Here is an 18,241-nt window from a genome sequence, read left to right on the forward strand (position 1 = left end):
CAGTATCACTGGATTATATGGCAGTTCTAGTTTTATCTTTTTGAAGAATCTCCATACTGCATTCCATAATGGTTGTACTAACTTGCATTCCCACCAACAGTGTACAAGGGTTCCTGTTTTGCTGCATCCTTGCCTTGCCAGCATTTGTTGCTGTTTTTGTTTTTGTTATGGCCATTCTAACTATTATGAGATGAAATCCTAGTGTAGGTTTATTTTCATCTCTTCTCTAGCCAGGGAAGTTGAACATTTCTCTTCATGTATTTATTGCCCATTTGTACCTCTTCCTTTGATAATTCCCTGTTTCATTCGTGTGCCCATTTCTTCATTGGGATACTGATTCTTTGGGAGTGAGTTTTTTGAGTTCCCTATGGATTCTGGATATTGGTCCTTTATCAGATGAATAGCTAGAAAAGATTTTCTCCCATTCTGTGGGCAGTCTCTTTAGTCTAGTGACTTACTTTTGCTATGCAGAAGCTTTTTAGCTTGATGCAGTCCCATTTGTTCATTCTTTCTCTTAGTTGTGATGCATAAATATATCACGTCCTCCTGTCATTTAATTGGAGTTTGAAAAGATAAATGATCATTGCTAGTCCTATCAGAATCAGATAAAAGGATGTCTACAGCATTAGAAATACTCTTAATCCTTAAGGTTCTTTTTAAAACAGGAGAAATATTGGTTAATGGATACATTTCAGTTAGCAAGGAGGAATAAGTCTAAGAGATCTAGTGTACATCATAGCAAATACAGTTAACAATACATTCTATTCTTGAAAATATTTGAGATTTTTACATGCTCTTACAAAGAATGAGAGGCAATGCATATGCTAATTAGCTTGATTGATCCATTCCATACTATATACGTTTATCAAAACATGTTGCACACCATACATATACATACATACATATATGTATGTGTATATATATAACACATATATATATATATATAACTTCACTTGACACTTTTTTTTACATGTCAGCACAGTTTTTTTGTTTTTTTGTTTTTCTTTTCTTTTATTCATATGTGCATACAATGTTTGGGTCATTTCTCCACCCTTCCCCCGCCCCCTCCCTTACCTATCCCAGCCCCTCCCTCAGCACAGTTTTTATTCAAGAGAAGAAAAGTGCAGAGAGGGTCTCCAGCAGATTCTAGTGCCCACTGTCATTTACAAACTGGGTTAGTTCTCCACTACACTGGGAGGTTAGTGGGAGAAGCGCCAGGAAGGTGTCTGGGCAGGAAAATCCTCAATCAGCCCTCTGATAGGGTGGGTGTTTTTCATTCTTCAAGGTGAAGAGTTTCTAGTAAATGGCTTAAGGTGGGTGTCTGTCTGTTATTCTTCATGGCCCAGTGGAGAGTTCCAGTAAGTCACCTGTGAAGGTGAGGTGGCCCAGTCCTCATGTGGCTGCCCTGTGTTAATCCTAACATTCCTGCCTATATATGTATTTGAAATTTCATTTCACTACTTCCTGTTGGGCAGAACATTGAGGTTTCTTAAGGGGAAAGGGTATTCGCAGGGGCTTCTTGCTCTAGATGGCTATAGTGGACCAATTGTAGGAATAGGATCAAGTTGATCTGCTTTTGGGTAGTGTCCTGGACAAAAGCCTGGAGCCTCTGATATTGACCGAGTTACCCTGGTTCTGAAGCAGTGATGATCTTGTTGGGGGCAGTGGATTCCTGGTCCATCAGTCTCTGTTGCCAGGCCTAGAAGTTCTGCCAGTCCTGGGCAGGGGGTGAGTAGCTGGGGAGCACCAACTATGTTTGGGTGAATGGATGGATCCAGCTGTGGACAATCCAATTTCCAGTATCCTGCTTGACCGCATAGAGAGAAACGCCTGGCAGCGGCCTGGGGTTGGGGCAAGCTGTTGCCTAATGGCCAATGCTGGTCACATTTGAAACAGGACCCTGGGGGAACCCTTTGCCCTCTGTTGGTGGGAGTACAAGATGTACTACATGGGCCTTTTGGAACCCTTTGTGAATAGCCTCTGCCGACATGGGGGATTTGGCCTGATCCCTTTTGAATTTTGGGGTTTTCTGTTCTCCCTCTCCTTAATGAACAACTAAAATGTAAAATGTGAAATTTTTAAAAATTAAATTATGTTAAGGGAATGGAATTATTTTAGCAAACAGGGAGGAACTTGGTTTTTGGGTTTTTTTGTTTTGTTTTTGTAATTTACCTACAACCAAACTCAATCACACACAAGAATATTTTTTTTAGCACATAGGATCCAGGGCCAAAAAATATTGTCATACGGTAAGGGAAAAAAGAGGCAATTAGAGTAGAAGTTCTCAAAAGCTGCTCTAATAACTGACTGGCAAAATAACCTGGAGAGCTTTGCAATGAATACAAATTCCCAAGACTCATGATCAACATCGTTATTTAGCAGGTGTGAGATAAGGCCCAGGAAGCTGGGGTGGGTGTGGAGGGGGGTTACATGCATCAGATGGATAACTAGGTTTTAGAAAGATTGATATTGAGCAGTGCTGCCTAATCAAAATATAATGTGAGGCATAAACATGAGCCATATTTTCTACAGCCTCATTTTTCAAAAACAGAAATCTATTAATAATGAAGAAATAAAATAATAAAGAAAAGAAAATGTCTTAATAAAACATAAACCAATAAAACTGTTTAAAATGCTCAAAAACTTTTAATTTCTTAATACCATTTATTCAAACCAATAAGCACCAAATGCTATTACTTCAACATAAAATCAAGATAAACATTATAAATGAGCTCTGCCACATCCTTTTAACTTGTACTGAGTCTTGGAAATCCAGGGACTGGTTTATAATTGTGACACATTGCAATTTGGACTTGTCCCTCTTCAAGTACTTGGCTCTCACGTATAGTTACTTACTATCATATTATGAAGGGTAAAAAGTGCAAAGGGGGAGGCCATTTTACTGACATAGGCTGTCTTGCTAAGCGTAAATATTTTAAAGGCTTATCACCATTAGGTGCTTAAGGAAGAGAAGTATTAGGAAGGTCAAAAAGAGGCAGAAAGAACATGGAAAATCAAATAAGCTGCAAAGTCTAGGGCATATCTCAATTTGAACTTGTCCCTAAGTATTCAGCTCTCACATATGGCTACTGACTACCATATTATGAAGACAAAGGGAAACAAATGAAACTGATGTCTGTGTGCACAAAAAAGGGACAAAGTTTGAGAGGTTTTGCTAGAAAAGAGTAAAATGTTGTCTGCCATGCTATTCCAGTTTTTAGGTCTAAAAACAGAATTCCCAAAGAATTCATTCTCACCTTTCAGAATGAAAGTGTGGGATGGAAACAAACCTTTACAAAGTAAAGGTGCCCACTGCAAACACCCAAAGTAGAAGCATTTCCAAATGTTTAATTCTATGTGTACACTCCTTGCATTTATGACACTATTATGTTAGTACAACACATTTTGGAGGCTGAAATCACAAGTCTGAACAAAGAGCTTAACATAGAACTCATGCACATTCTCCTTTTGGAATTTATCTAAGGCTTTTCTTTTTTTTTTTTTAAGACTTCAACTGTATTCTAGCCAGGAATATCACTGCCCAAGTGCTGTAAATCAAACAAAACATTTGGGAAGAACAGTTCCTTAATTCCTCACCAAATACAGCAACAACAACAAAAAAAACGAGACTAGAGCAAATTCTATGTCAGAGGTTAGTGGACATGTGTGAAATGTCAGATTGCAGATTTTAATTATACAGTAGGTATAGAATCTACAGGAGCACAGTTTTGCATCTCAAGCCTAAAGTTGTACCTAAAATTACATATGAATCTTTTATATTTCCTGAAATGTTTTCTCACTTTTCTTCTTACCTGATGACCACAGATGATATATAACTAGCTTTTAAAGCAACTACAGAGGCATTGATAAAATTCTAATAATTCCATTAAAACTGAATTCTTTAATATGCAACTTCATAAATATATGACAATATATATTTTATATCTTCCATCTGGAGCTACCTTTGGTATTTGCTCATCTAATAGAGGCATTAGATTTTCACTGCTTTGTCATCTACAATTAGTTCAGGTTAAAGTAGACAAGGCAACTCAGGATCCACATTAGAAAGAAGTACTGTGACAACAAAAGCACATCACTCGTATATTTACAGACACAATTCCTACTAGCTATATATTAATAAGTAACAAATTAATAAAATTTTTTGTAACTGCTTTAGGGGTAGATCCAAAAGGCATTTGAAACTTTGCTAATTAACTTTCAGCAAAGTAAACAGATGCTCAACGTATATCTTCACTAGGTTTAATAAATACTATTATCAGTTAATACAGCCAATCAAAACAAGTCAGTAAAAAAAAAAAAAAAACTCAAAGCATTGCACTGGGAACAAAACTTGTCAGTTTATAGCCAGATACCAGTGGCTCACACCCTGTAATCCTAGCTACGTAGGAGGCTGAGATTGGGTGGATTGAAATTCCAGGCCATGCTGGGCAAAACATTCATGAGACCCCCATCTCAACCAATATTTGGGTAGATGGCATGTGCCTGTCACTCCAGAAAAGACAGGAAACTTAAAATAGGAGGATCCCAGTTCAGGCTTGCCTAGGCAAAAAGTGAGACCTTATCTTGAAAACAATCAGAGCAAAAAGAGCTACAGGCATAATTCGAGAGGTAAAGTGCCTAGTGAGCACAAAACCCTGAGTTCAAACTCCAGTACCACCACACAAAAAAGTCAGCTTATTAATATGCTGGTGGCTAGTGTACATTTTTCATTAGATTAGTTTTTATTCAATCTCACAGCTGATGCTTTTCAAGATGCAAACCCCTTTGTTAAGGCAAATTATTACAATAATTTGTTCTTTATGTTCAATACATTAGTATTGTGCATACTTGCAAACTCAACTATAAGATACAGATATTCAAACAATTATGCCATGCTTTGAAGACTATGTTGACTCCCTGAGTGCTCACTCTATCCTCCATCATATGTGAATGTTAATTTTCTCCCCAAAGTCCCTCTGTCATTGCAGGGCTGGTGTAAAATTGCTTCACAAATCCTGTGGCATTTTGGGTTTATTTTTCTTTTCCTTCTGTTTGTTTTGGGTTCCTCTGTCTGTATAAGTGCCCTCTCATTTATCCTCCAAAGATGTCTTCCTCTTCAGAGCTATATCCTTAACCCAGGTAAACCACTGGTAACCTGTTTGTTCTTATTTTACAAATAAGTACCAAGAACATGCTAATGAATGTAACAATGAAGTAGATATTAGGGCTGGAGGACAGAAATACCAAGGAAAGAGGAGGAAAAGTGAGTTACTACCATCAGCTTTCCATAAACCTTTGACCGGCTGAAGCTTAATGTTGCAGAAAGGGCACCATCAGTCTGTAAACTTCCTCAAAATGTATCCTAATTCATTTTTCCCCTCCTCAAGATCAGCACGGATCAGGCGTGGATGTAGATCATTTGACATTAAGTCTGCTTTATTTTCTGACTATTTGCAGATGTTTCAGTAAGTGCACATGTTCTCTGCTGGGTATTTTGCATTAGAAACTCAGTCTTATCAGATTTCTTTTTGTGCCTCTGTGCAAACTGTAAACATTCTATAATCTCTATCTTCTTTAGCTCTCTCAAACTGTATTAAGTTATAATATTCTGTGTCCTTCTATCAGTCTGGGTTTCAACAAGAGCGGGATGATACGCTCAAACTGGAAATTGAACAGGGTTTAACAAAAAGATGGTTTACAGAAAAAAAAAAAAAAAAAGAACAGTAAGCAGGGATCAGACAAAGGATGCTATTGAATCCCAGGTCAAACAACAGCAGAAAGGAGTAGGCTGAACTGACAGAAAGCCCTAAGACTAAACACCCTAGTGTGTACTAATAAGTACAGCATCACGATTTTCTTTTGCAGAAATGTGCCTTTATGCCATTCCAACATGGGTCTGAGTGGTAGCTGCCATCTTTTTATTTATTTTGGAGAGACTGGGGTTTGAACTCAGGGTTTTGTGCTTGCAAAGCAGGAGCTCTACCACTTGTGTCATACCTGCAGCCTGCCATCATCTTTTTATAGATCCCACCTCCCTAGCCATAGGAATTAGGCTAGAGGTGAAGAAGTAATTCAGGCTGGACCAGGCATACTATTGCACTGATCCAATTAGTCCCCTGACCCAAGAGGGTTTATTAAGGTCATTCCCTGGAATTTTTTAACTTGTATGATTCCATTAATTTCTGATCATGAGTACCATGAGATGAACTCTTGGTGGCACTGATCTAAACTATTATGGAGAAGTTTCGTGTGAGATGATGAGGCCTTTGTTCATGTTGATCTCTCCTTGCTTCTTACCTTCCTCAGGAGAATGTTGTGCATGTATACTTTTCTTTCCCTAGATTTTCTCTTCTCTCAACCTATTTAGCTTTTCCTCATCCTCTTTAATATTTCAATTCAAGAATTATTTCTTCAGGCAGCCCTCCCTTATCTCTCCATTTATAAACATGAAAACTATATATTAGCTGAGCATATCTTGAAGGTAAAGTCAACAGAATTTGCTGACGGAATTGAATACAGAGTTATAAGAATGGGGGCAAAGATGATTACAAATGTTATGGTCCTGATACTTAATAAGATAGTCACAGTAATAAGGAAGAATTGGAAGTAGAGTATGTTTTTTGAAGTTTGGCTAGAGAAGTCTATTAGACACTCAAGAAGAAATTTCAGTTGAACAGTGGGTATATATATGTATGTATGTATGTATATATGTGTATAACATACATGTATTATATCAGACAAGATCAGGGTGGTATGGCCATAGACTAGGAAGAATTGGTAATATGACTAAGAAGAAGTCAATGAAGTAGGAAAACAACAACAAAAGAGTAAATAAACAACCCTCCCCCAAAGGGTAGAATGCTCTACAAGACAAAGAACAGTGTCTCACAAAGGAGGGAGTAATCAACTGTCCAGGGCTGTTGAGAAGTCAAGACAATTAGGAACTGAGAATATGACCATTAAATTTAACACCATGTGAATTGCAGTGACCTTGACAAGAGAAGATGCAGGGAAAGGTTGAGAGTGAATACTTTTTGCAGTGACCTTGACAAGAGAAGATGCAGGGAAAGGTTGAGAGTGAATACTTTATTGGAGTTATTTCAAGATTAATCAGTAGTGGAACTAAAGACAGATAAGTCTACAAAAGAACAGATAAGTTTTTTGTAGATTTTTGCTGTAATTTGGAATCAAGAAATGGGGGAAGCAGCTTTAGGTGATGTGGGATCAATGCCTTGTCTGTTCACTCTGTCACTCTTCTGAACATTTCTCAATTCAAATCTCAATCACCTCCTCCTTCTTCCTGATTTTGCCTTGATGATCTTACTTCCTGATTTCATTGAGAGAAAACAGAAACAATAAGAAAGCACGTTCTCAAGTTGTCCACACTACTTTTAACCCTGCCACATCCTTTTATGTTTGATATGAAAGAAATTGACTTGATTGTGTGCTTTTCTGCAATGGTGCTCAGCTATGCCATACAGGAATGATCAGGAGAAGTAGTAGTATATTGACCTGGACTGGGATTTTGCTAGGTAAGGATATGAAGGGTGTAGGAAGCAAAGACAAATTAATTATAAAATTAAAAAATGAGATATTTTATTCTTGATAGCTCCCGAGAGCCTAACTACTGCTCTTCTGTTGATGTTAAGGTCCTGCCAGTCAGTATAATGGCTCAGTCATAGCAGAGACTCCTAGAGGGCAGTCGCTGACATCAGCCTTAATGTTTCGAGATACAGTCAACATGAAGCTTCCCTTAATTATTTATTCTACATTTGCCTCTACACTTATCCAAACCTTCCTCTTTTCAGCCTGTATCAATTTGTGGAGTGATGTGTTATCTATTCGGTATGTAAGGCAGTTTTTTGTTCTGTTTAATTCTTTCATGGATCAGCCTAAATTAAGAGAAGACTATTTGCTCACTCTTTACTATCCATGAATCCTCCCACAGTATTCAATTATCATCTTGCCAGAATGAAAAGCGTCCATGTTAGTCTAATTATATTTATCAGTGGAAAATTACATCTGATATTCCCTACACACAAACTAAAACTACAATATTAACATTCTCATTTTTTAAGCACCTTTTGAAAAAAAACATATTATCATTGGGGAAGGCATATTAAAAAGAATGTTCCCTACCCCAACAAAGAAACTGTTAGTCAAATATGCAATCTATAGGTTAATGTGGGATGAACAAATGAGGAGCCAGGGAGGGTAAGAAAGGACAGGGGAAGAAAAACAAGAACAAAGAGCAAGAGAGATTGTCTGAATTCATTGCTCAAAGACCTAAATTGCAATTAAAAGAAAACACAAAGAACCCAAGCTCAAAGGCAGAAGGCAGAAAGAAGGAGTAGACTTTGGAAATATTTAAGTGAAGTATTTAAACTCATTTTGTTTCCTAAGTAACAAAAAACCCTACAGAAATAAAAAGTAAAACATTAAGTTATATGCTCTGTATGCAAGTAATATGCAAAAATGGATGTTCTGTTTGGAAAATGCTGTTCAGAGCAACAGCTCTAAATGGCCACGACCAATGCTCTTAACAAGCATGTTATCTCCAAAGGCACAAAGCCATAGACGAGAACTGAAACCAAGAGCAAGAATCTGAACAGACACAAAGTCCCATGGGGCAGAACAGTTTTCTATAATCTTTCTAAATAATCTTTAGACCAGTTTCTACGGGCCCCTTAGGACTGGAACCCTAATAAAGTCCATGGACTATGAAAGCTATTTATAAAACTTTTCTGAGAGGGTTATACAAATATATTGTCCCAAGTACCATGTAACTGAAAGTTATAACCTATTCCTTAGGGGTATCTGAGTTTTAACAGATCTTAAAACTACCTTTATATAGGCCAAGGTTTGGCAAAGAAAAAGTAATACAATTGTATTCCTTTAAAGTTATATATATATATATATATACACACACACACACACACACACACTATATACACACATCTATTATAATTCTGTATCATGACAATAATAACCATCACCATTTATGTTCCAAACACTGGGCAAAGTGCTTTATATACATCATTTCAATTAATCTTCAGAAAAACACAAGACAAGTATTATTATTTCTATTTTAGAGAAAAATAATTGAGGATCATGTGAGTTAAGTGTCTATTGTCTCTTAATCACTAAATGGCAAAGCCAGGATTTATATCCAAGCCTCTGTGACATACATACATACATATATACAGCCAATGTACACTGAACAAACATTAGATAGCAGGTAGATAGATGAGAGACAGAGACAGATTTTTCAAGTCACTGCATTCCCAATTCAAGTTATTGTTTTTCAAATGGATTGATATGAACACCAAAAAGAACCTTTACTAACCAATCTGATACTCAGGTTAGCACTACAAATATTCCAAGAATCACTGTTAAATATTCCATTTCAAAGTCCTGAGTATGTCGAGAGGCAAAAAATGGTCACCAGTGTCTTTGTCCATAATTACTTAATGATGATACCTAACATATCGAAAAAAGAAAGGTGAGATAGGTTTTAAGATTAGATATACCTTCCCCACTATTTATGAAGCTCAGAATAAACCCCAACTTCATTATGTTTAAACATCTATGGCTTTCATTTATTCAAACTCACACTCAACTCATTATTTCTGATATAGTAACCCTACCAGTGATACATGTTGCCAAGTAGTACACCAAATTTCAGGTTCACCTGTGGGTTTCTGGTGAACCTATAAAAGCTGTATTTGTGTATTTGATGGCCTCTGATTTTAATGGAAAAAAGAGTTAACATATTAATAAAATGTTCTGTTTAGTACTATTATAGAAGGGTTACTTTTTCAAAACAGAATTTTAAAAAATAATCATTACCTGAAGCAGATGCCATGTAGATATGAGGAAATTAAAGCTCAAAGGTTAATTAAAATGGGCAAAAGAAATCAATAGTTTAAAGGTGGTGTCTGGGGAAATAATATCTCAACAAGACTTCTAAGAATACAGAATTTTAAAATGAAGATAAAGGCTAGAATGCAACTCTCTAATTTTTGTTGTTGTTGTTATGTGATGGTTTAACCTCAGGGCTTCATGCTTACAAAGCAGGCGCTCTACTACTTGAGCTACACCTCCAGTCTGTTTTGCTCTGGTTATTTTGAAGATGGGGTTTCGGAAACTATTTGCCCAGGCTGGCCTGGAACTGCGGTCCTCCTGATCTTCCAAAGTAGCTAGGATTACAGGTGTGAGCAGCCAGCATTCGGTGCAACTCTCCAATTTTAAACAACCCTTTGACTCTTTTTGTTTTTAAGCAGGGTAAAAATCTAACATACACAAACAAGAAGAAAACTTCTACTTAGGCCTTCATTTTCTCTTTTTCTTACTTGGTAATTTTTTCTTTCCAGGTACTTTTCCAACAGCTGGTTAAGCTGAAGGAAGCTAAGACAGATTACAGGTTCTTTACAAATAAGATATACATAAATTTATTTGTAGTTATATTTTAAAAGCATTTCAGCAAAATATAACTAGTTGGCACATAACTGATCTGTGTTTCTTAGATACTGCTTTTTTTTATTGTTTTATTATTCGTATGTGCATATAAGGCTTGGGTCATTTCTCCCCAGATACTGTCTCTTAAGGAGGATACTAAAAAGTTGCTAAGACCTCAAGGCCCATGCATTTACCAGTCTATATTTTTCTGTCTGGCACTAACAGTTGTAATGTACACATACCAGCAATTTGTATTCATACAAATTTTAATTGATCTGAGATCCATGTTCCTCATTATTATTATCTGCTTAGGAATTTGAAAATAAAAATGAGTGTCTATTGGTTCTTAGATGATTATTACTCCATAAAAAAATAGAGATTAAAAATCCCACAGTTGTACAGCCAAGTTTTGTCATGCATGCACAGCTTTCTAAATCCCATAAAAATCTCAACATCTGACTCATTTCATTTTTACAGGGAAGGGGCTATTACACTGGAAAATGTGTGTAAAAATCTGCAGCATTCAGCAGCATTAAACAGTTTTACTTCACATTTGTTTCCTGTGTAGAAAACATACATTCCTGTGTCCTGAACACACGACAGCACCTGCTGTTATAACTCTACTCTCCTTCAGTTCCAACTGTCTCTTTTTAGAAGGGATTGATTCTAGCCTCTTTTTTGAACTTCTGAAGCAATGCTGCCATCTCCTGTTCACCGCATAGAATATAATGAAATTGCCCCCCTTTATAAAAAACAATTTGATGTTTTAAAATCATAATTATTCTAAAGAAGTTGTAGAATCATGAGACAGGGGCTCATGAACTATTTGCCCAGGGCTGGCTTCAAACTGCGATCTTCCTGATCTCTGCCTCCTGAGTAGCTACCATTACTTGTGTGAGTCACCGGCACTGAGCAGTTGTAGTCTATCAAAACATTAAATTGGTAGGTCTTCTGATTTTTCTGAATATTTGTCTGATATTCCCTGAATTTCATTAATCTATAAATATAAACATAATACATTAAAAATTATATTCATGTATACTGATTTTTCTAATTAGCTAAGGTGTTGTTCTCAGGAGATTTCTCTCTCTCTGACAATTCCAAGTGTATAAACACAGAAGTGAGAGTAAGAGCAAAGCAAATCTAACAAACAGAAATTACTATCATATTTTGGAATCTTACAAAAGCAGATACAAGAAAACAAATAATTGTTCAAAAATATCTTTGCTCAATCTGAAGACATTTCTTACCAGGGAAGGAGGTTCATAATCTTCAAAATATTGTTTTTACTTTGCTCTTAACATTGCTATATAAATCAGTAACATTATGCACTAAAGCAATCTTGCTCCCCAGCCTTTTATGAACAAGAATTATATTCTAGTCCAAAATCCTCACTCACTAAAGAGATAATTAAGAGACATTTTTCTTCTGTAACTCCCAGCATTGACAATGTTCTGCCAATAGGACCAGAGAAGGATGGACATCTAACTTGGTATTATTTTTTAAAAATGTCTGATTCCCCTACCAAACAACTATAGTTGGCAACACTTCATATATGAAGTTATTTATAACATCTTCAGAAAAGTAAGACTAATTTATCTACTTAAATGACAAGACAAAACAGCTAGTCATTGATCTTTCTTAAAATATGCCCATTCATACATTCAAAACAGGTTTTCCTCAAGTCATGCTTTTCTGGACAAGTAACTACCCTTCTCTTCCCTTTTCTTTAAAGGCATTTCATTGGTCTGTTAATTCACCTAATTCTGTGCTGCTCCCCTACTGAGGGCCCAACGAGACTGTTGTGGACCCCCATTCTGGAGACTTTATCATTCTCAACCACTGTTGTTGGACTGCAAAGTGTGGAAAAGTGCAATTCAGAAAATACTGGCTAGCAAAACTCAAAGGGCACAGCATCATAAATGGATGGCCCAGGGAAGATTGTACACTTTACTCTATGTATAAACATTCTCCAGATCTGTACATGTCTTTTGTGGGAACCAGACAAATTGATGTAATTAGCTTGTTTGTCTTGTTTATAGTTTTAATCCCTGGTATTCACTGTTCATAATCTCTCTCTCTGTCCTCCTCATTTTGTAAAAAAGTGTTTCCCTATATTTCTATAAATTTGGTTTTTGACCAAATTTGCTCCATTACTTTTTATCATTCCCTCCCATCCCTTCTAAAACAAATTTAAATGGATTTCATTATTTTATTTTTATACAAGCATGAAGTACTTTGCTCACATTTTCATAGTTATCCTCATCCCAAGTATTCATTATCAATATACAATTTACAAAATACAATATTTATTAATCCTGAATATTATAATCAATAAAATGGCAAACCCTATGATCAGTCAGTTTACCCACTTGATCCTAGGCCTCTTGGGGCATGTCCTGGAATTTGGGGATCTGTCTTCTCAGTTGGAAAATGATGGACTCTAACTAGATTATTTTCCTCAGGTCTCTTCCATCATAAAGATTGATTCTAACTGCAGGTAGAGTATGCAACAGGAAATTATTATTACAGAAGGCCTAAATTCTTTCTAGACAAGCGAGAACATCTTCTCCAGAAACACAGAAAGAAACAGGAATTTTTATAAGGAATTACTTGTAGAAAACAATACAATAACTAATAAGAGAGGTAAGGTGATTATTCTCAGGAAAATAACTGATCACGACTGCCACTGATATTTACTTTAGGTGACTGACAGTATTAAAGAATATTACTGATATCATATGAAACATACCATAATAGTTTGCTTTAATTGCCTAAACTGTATATCACTTAGCAATAAGCTATCTTTGAAAAGTGATTATAATAATGCTTTCTTTAAAAAAAAAATTGAATGGTTAGTCTTAAATAGAGCCCAGGATTACATGAGTCTCTCCTAGTAGACTCTTCAAAACACTAAAACAAACATGATGCAATCTGGGAATTCCTCGATGGGAAAATAATATGAGAAAAGAAGTGTCCTTTTTTTTTCTTTGCACAACTGCTTAACACTTGCTACCATGGCATCATGGCAGAAATCAAAAAATTATAGCATTCCAGAGTCATAGAACAAGGTCAAAAGGACAGTTTACAGGATCTTCCACTCAAATTTTACAGGGTTTGTTTTAGTTTCATGTTATTTAAATGTTGAAAGAACTTTCAACATATTGGTTCTTTTCCAATTTAGGTAAAGCAATATAAGTATCAAATGTACTGTTTTCCTTAAGTGTTTGCATTTCTTATCCAAAGTGGCTTTTAAATTTTATTTGTAATTGACAAATAATTGTGAATGTATATTAGGTTCATTATGAAGTTTTCATCTGTAAATACATTATAGAAAGGTTTAATCAATTCACATATTCATTACCTCACCAGTTTCTGCTCTTAATTTCAAAATCCGAAAGCCTTACAAGGAGGATAGAGTTCAAATGCATAGATAGGCTAATATGTTTTATTTTGCTTCTAAAAAACTTTTCAGTACAGGGACTACAAATCTGTGGGCTAGGGATTACTGTGGACACTTCTCACATCAATAAAATACCATTTCAGTTGAGACTGTCTACGATCGCCAAAACAAACAAACAAAAAACTGTTCAAGTTCTACCAGACACAATGAAAGTAGATTCAGTCAGATAATACTCAATTTACTTATTTTCAACTGATTTATAACATCAAGTGACTAATGGTTTTCCAAAATCAAAGGTGAATGCTAGCATCTTTTTAACATAAGAAAATAATCAGTATGGAGTAAAAAACTAAAAGAAACTCTTTGTACTAATTTATAGTGACCTGAATATTTCTCTCTTCTCTTTTCCCTTCTCACCGTCCCTTCCTTTCTACCCCATTTACTTTGCTGTCTCCTCCTTTATCTCTCTTCCCTTTTCTTTCTCCCCCATAAAAAATATTGCTTGCTTTTTAAATGTTATTTTCATTCACTGCCAATAAACCTTAATTACTCCAAAATTGTCATTATTATATCAGGTACTGGATTCAGTACTTGCCTAAGTTTCTGGTTCATCCAAGGTCCTGTTACTGCTCACTGCTGTAACAGAGAAACAGCTCAGCAATTTTACCACAGCATAGACATTTCTTTGAAGAGCTCATTTCTTACCTGTTTTTTTTTTTTTTTTTTTTGCAACCCAACCCGATAGTCTCAAACTGTGACTGAATGTTAGCCTAAACAGTTACCTGGCCTGCCTTTCACTACCCAACTCTGTCAGATGGCAGCAATGTAACAACCCAGGATGCTATGAATGAGCCTTGCTTCACAAGGCAGCATTAGGCAGCAATAAAAGTAATAACAAGGATGATTTTTATGCCTTGATCCACTTACTTAAAAATCTATGGAATTATCAAGAGATAAGTTAAGAAGTGGTTAAAAATCTAAATTTAAGGGGCTGGTGGAGTAGCTTAAGTGGTAAGAGCTCCTGCCTAAAAATCTAAAAGATTTAATATATGTCATTTCCTCTTCACAGAGCTCTGAATTCTGCTCTTGCACTTTAGTATCTTTTGTAGTATGCTGTCATTTTATCATTTATTTTAGAGCAAAATTTTCTAGATTCTCTGACAAAAATTTGGAATAGAATATTTTGAACTGATGATTTTATTTTAAAACATAGCTTTTGCAGGGAAGGAGGTAGAAAAATCTTTTAATTTCTTTTTTAAAATGATATGTATATTCCCTTCTGAAATAATGGCCTAACTGCAGCACTTTGTGGCCCAAGGGTGGTAGGTACCTCCAAACAAGACACAACATGTACCCACTTAACAAAACATCTGCTAACCCTGGAATTCACTAAGTTTATCCAGCATCAAATCTAGAAGAGAAGACAGGGTTTTTAATTTGTACCATTTTGTATGTTAATATTTTATTTTCCCCTTATGGATATCATATTTATTTATTTTTATGTGCATTTTGCTCCTTTTAACCTGGTGGCAGCACTGTGAAAAATCACAGGCCTTTTCCTTTTACTCAGTACTTCTCTAACAAGCCAACCAGGTACAAACAGGGTTTTTACATCTATTTGTAAAGTTAAGTGAGGGCAGTTGAGTTGCGAGAAGGAAAATAAAAAGACAAATACTACATTTGTGTAATTTTTAATTCACATCACTTGTACAATACTGTGCTGTTGGCATATGTCTCAATAAACAGACTTCAAAAAGAAATTATTGCAGTGTAAAAATAGTTCCCCTGAATTCACTGGCTTTTTTACTATTCCCAGGTCTCAAAATGACTTTTAAGATTATTTTTTCAGACTCTAAGAGCCATGTATCCTGTATTGTGATAGGATATGTTTCTCTGCCCTTTTCCCTAGAGTGGAGCTGTATAGAAGAGAAGTTGAGACAGCTTGGCACCATATTAGTCTGAAAGAGGCCCAACCTGAGAGATTCACTTTTGTTGCCAGAGAAAAAAGAACATGAGGAAAGAAGGGTCAAAAAAAGGTTGGAGAATTTAAGCTTGGAAACAAAGGCTACCAGCAAACTAATCAATAAAGAGGTCAAACCTATTTGCTGAATGAAAAGTACTTGAGTCCTGCTATCTCCAGCACTGTTCTAGGTACCTGAGATAGAACAAGAACAATCAATGCTTCTACAGAGCTACAATGTGGAGACCATGATCTCCAAGCTGCATCTCTGTTCTTGATTTCTGTATAATGCCCATTTTCCACAACACACTTTCTCTACAACTTTTGTTCTTCAGGAAGCTCTGTGTATATTCTCAATATAGTGAAGGGAAAAACCTTAAAAAGCACCATGACCCACTATCATAGATCAAAACCTTTTCCTCTAGGAATATGTTGCAGAGTTTCAATTTCCTACTTGAATATGACATAACTGCAGTAGGGCTGGGGATGTAGCTCAGTGGTAGAGCACTTGAAAATACAATAACTGCAGTAACCTCAGCTGAGTCTACCAAAGCATGTAAGAATATGCCACTCTACACTGACTTCACCAGCTATGGAGTATGGGTTTTGCAATAAAAGTTAAAATGTTCAATCTGACTTCAGGCCCTCAATACACTTGTGGTTTAGAACTATCTGTGATGATACTCGCCTATAATCCCAGATACTGGAGAGACAGAGATAAGAAGATCATAGTTTGAGGCTGGCCCAGGCAAAAGCATGAGACCCTATCTGTAAAAAACAAGCTAAATGCAAAAGGACTAGGGTAGTGACTCAAATCACAGGGCACTTGCCTAACAAGCTTGAAGGCCTGAGTTCAATCCCCATACCATTTAAAAAAAACACCAAAGTACAAGTTTAAACTCTTAAAGTGATTCCGAAGTACACGCTGGACTAATGTCTGTGAAACACTGTTAAGTGAAAAACAGCAAGTTAAGAGTCAGTGTCTAAGCCAGGCACTGGTGGCTCATGCCTATAATCCTAGCAATTTAGGAGGATGAGATTGGGAGAATCACAGTTCGAGACCAGCCCAAGCAAACAGCTACTGAGATCCCATCTCCAAAAAATAACCAGAGCAAAACGGACTGGAAGTGTGTCTCAAGCAGTATAGCAACTGGTTTGTAAGAATGAAGCCCTGAGGCCAAGCTCCAGTCCCACTTGAAAAAAAAAAAAAAATCAGTGCCTAAATATAACACTTTTTTTTTTTTTTGGAGGTACCAGAGTTTGAACTCAAAACTGGGAACTTGTTAGGTAGGAGCTATACCATTTGAGCCATGCCCTACTTTTTATTTATTTTTTCTTAAATGGTAAAACCTTGTTGAAAATATTTTAAAGAATACTAAGGGAAGGAAAACCAACCAGCAAAAACAAAGCTACAAGCCAGACAATGCCAGCTCACACCGGTAATCTTAGCTACTTGAGAGGGTGAGATCCATTGGATCACAGCTTGAGACCAGCCCGGGCAGATAGTTCATGAGAAACCATTTCCAAAAAAATAACCCAAGCAAAATGGACTGGACATGTGGTTCAAGTGGTAGAGCATCTGCTTAGCAAGCATGATGCCCTGAGTTCAAACCCCAGTCCCACAAAAAAAAAAAAAAAAAAGTGCATACTATTTAGCCATTAATATTCTTGAAGCTTTAAAGTATGAATACTGATCTTTAAAAGGAAAAAAACTTTCAAAGATTAAATAAGTGACCAGTGAGATCTCACAATGAGATCCACTTATTCCTGAATTAGGACAAGAATGGGAAGACTAAGAACACAGAACAAGTGAGGGGAAAGCCAAATTGTGCTTCATCACTATATTGATTCACTCTACGCTTTCGTCAAAACTGCTTAGATTTTTATAATTTCTATTTGTATTTCATATACACATAAAACACTCGTGATCTTGAATTCTAATGGGTATTGTTAATATTTTATTTATAAAACATTGTTGAAATACTTAAAAATCACTAGTTAAAACAGGCAATGTTATGCAAATTAGAAAATCCCAAAGGCCTTTAAATGTGAATGGTTTCAAGGCAATTAGTTTTTTTTTTTTTTTTCTTTATTTTTGGTGGGAGAGGGGCAGTGTTGGAAGACAGAATTCACAGCCTTGTGCCTGGTAGGCCAGTACTCTGTCATTAAAATAAGACCCTATCCCCTATTTTGGTCTATTTCAAGGCATTGTTAACTTAAAGCAAATGTAACCAAAACCAGTAAACTAAAGCTCAACAATGTCCTACATCCTCTCATCTTCCCACTAGAATTCCCGAACTCTTCAAAGACATAGGGAGAAGACTCTTTTCCTAGGAAGAACTGCTGTAGTCAGCACTTCTTGTTTTTCAGATAGGTCCTGCATGCACTGGAACCAGCCTCATATTGCCCTCTGCTGGATA

The sequence above is a fragment of the Castor canadensis genome, chromosome 1, assembly GCF_047511655.1.
Source record: "Castor canadensis chromosome 1, mCasCan1.hap1v2, whole genome shotgun sequence".
Taxonomy (NCBI): domain Eukaryota; kingdom Metazoa; phylum Chordata; class Mammalia; order Rodentia; family Castoridae; genus Castor; species Castor canadensis.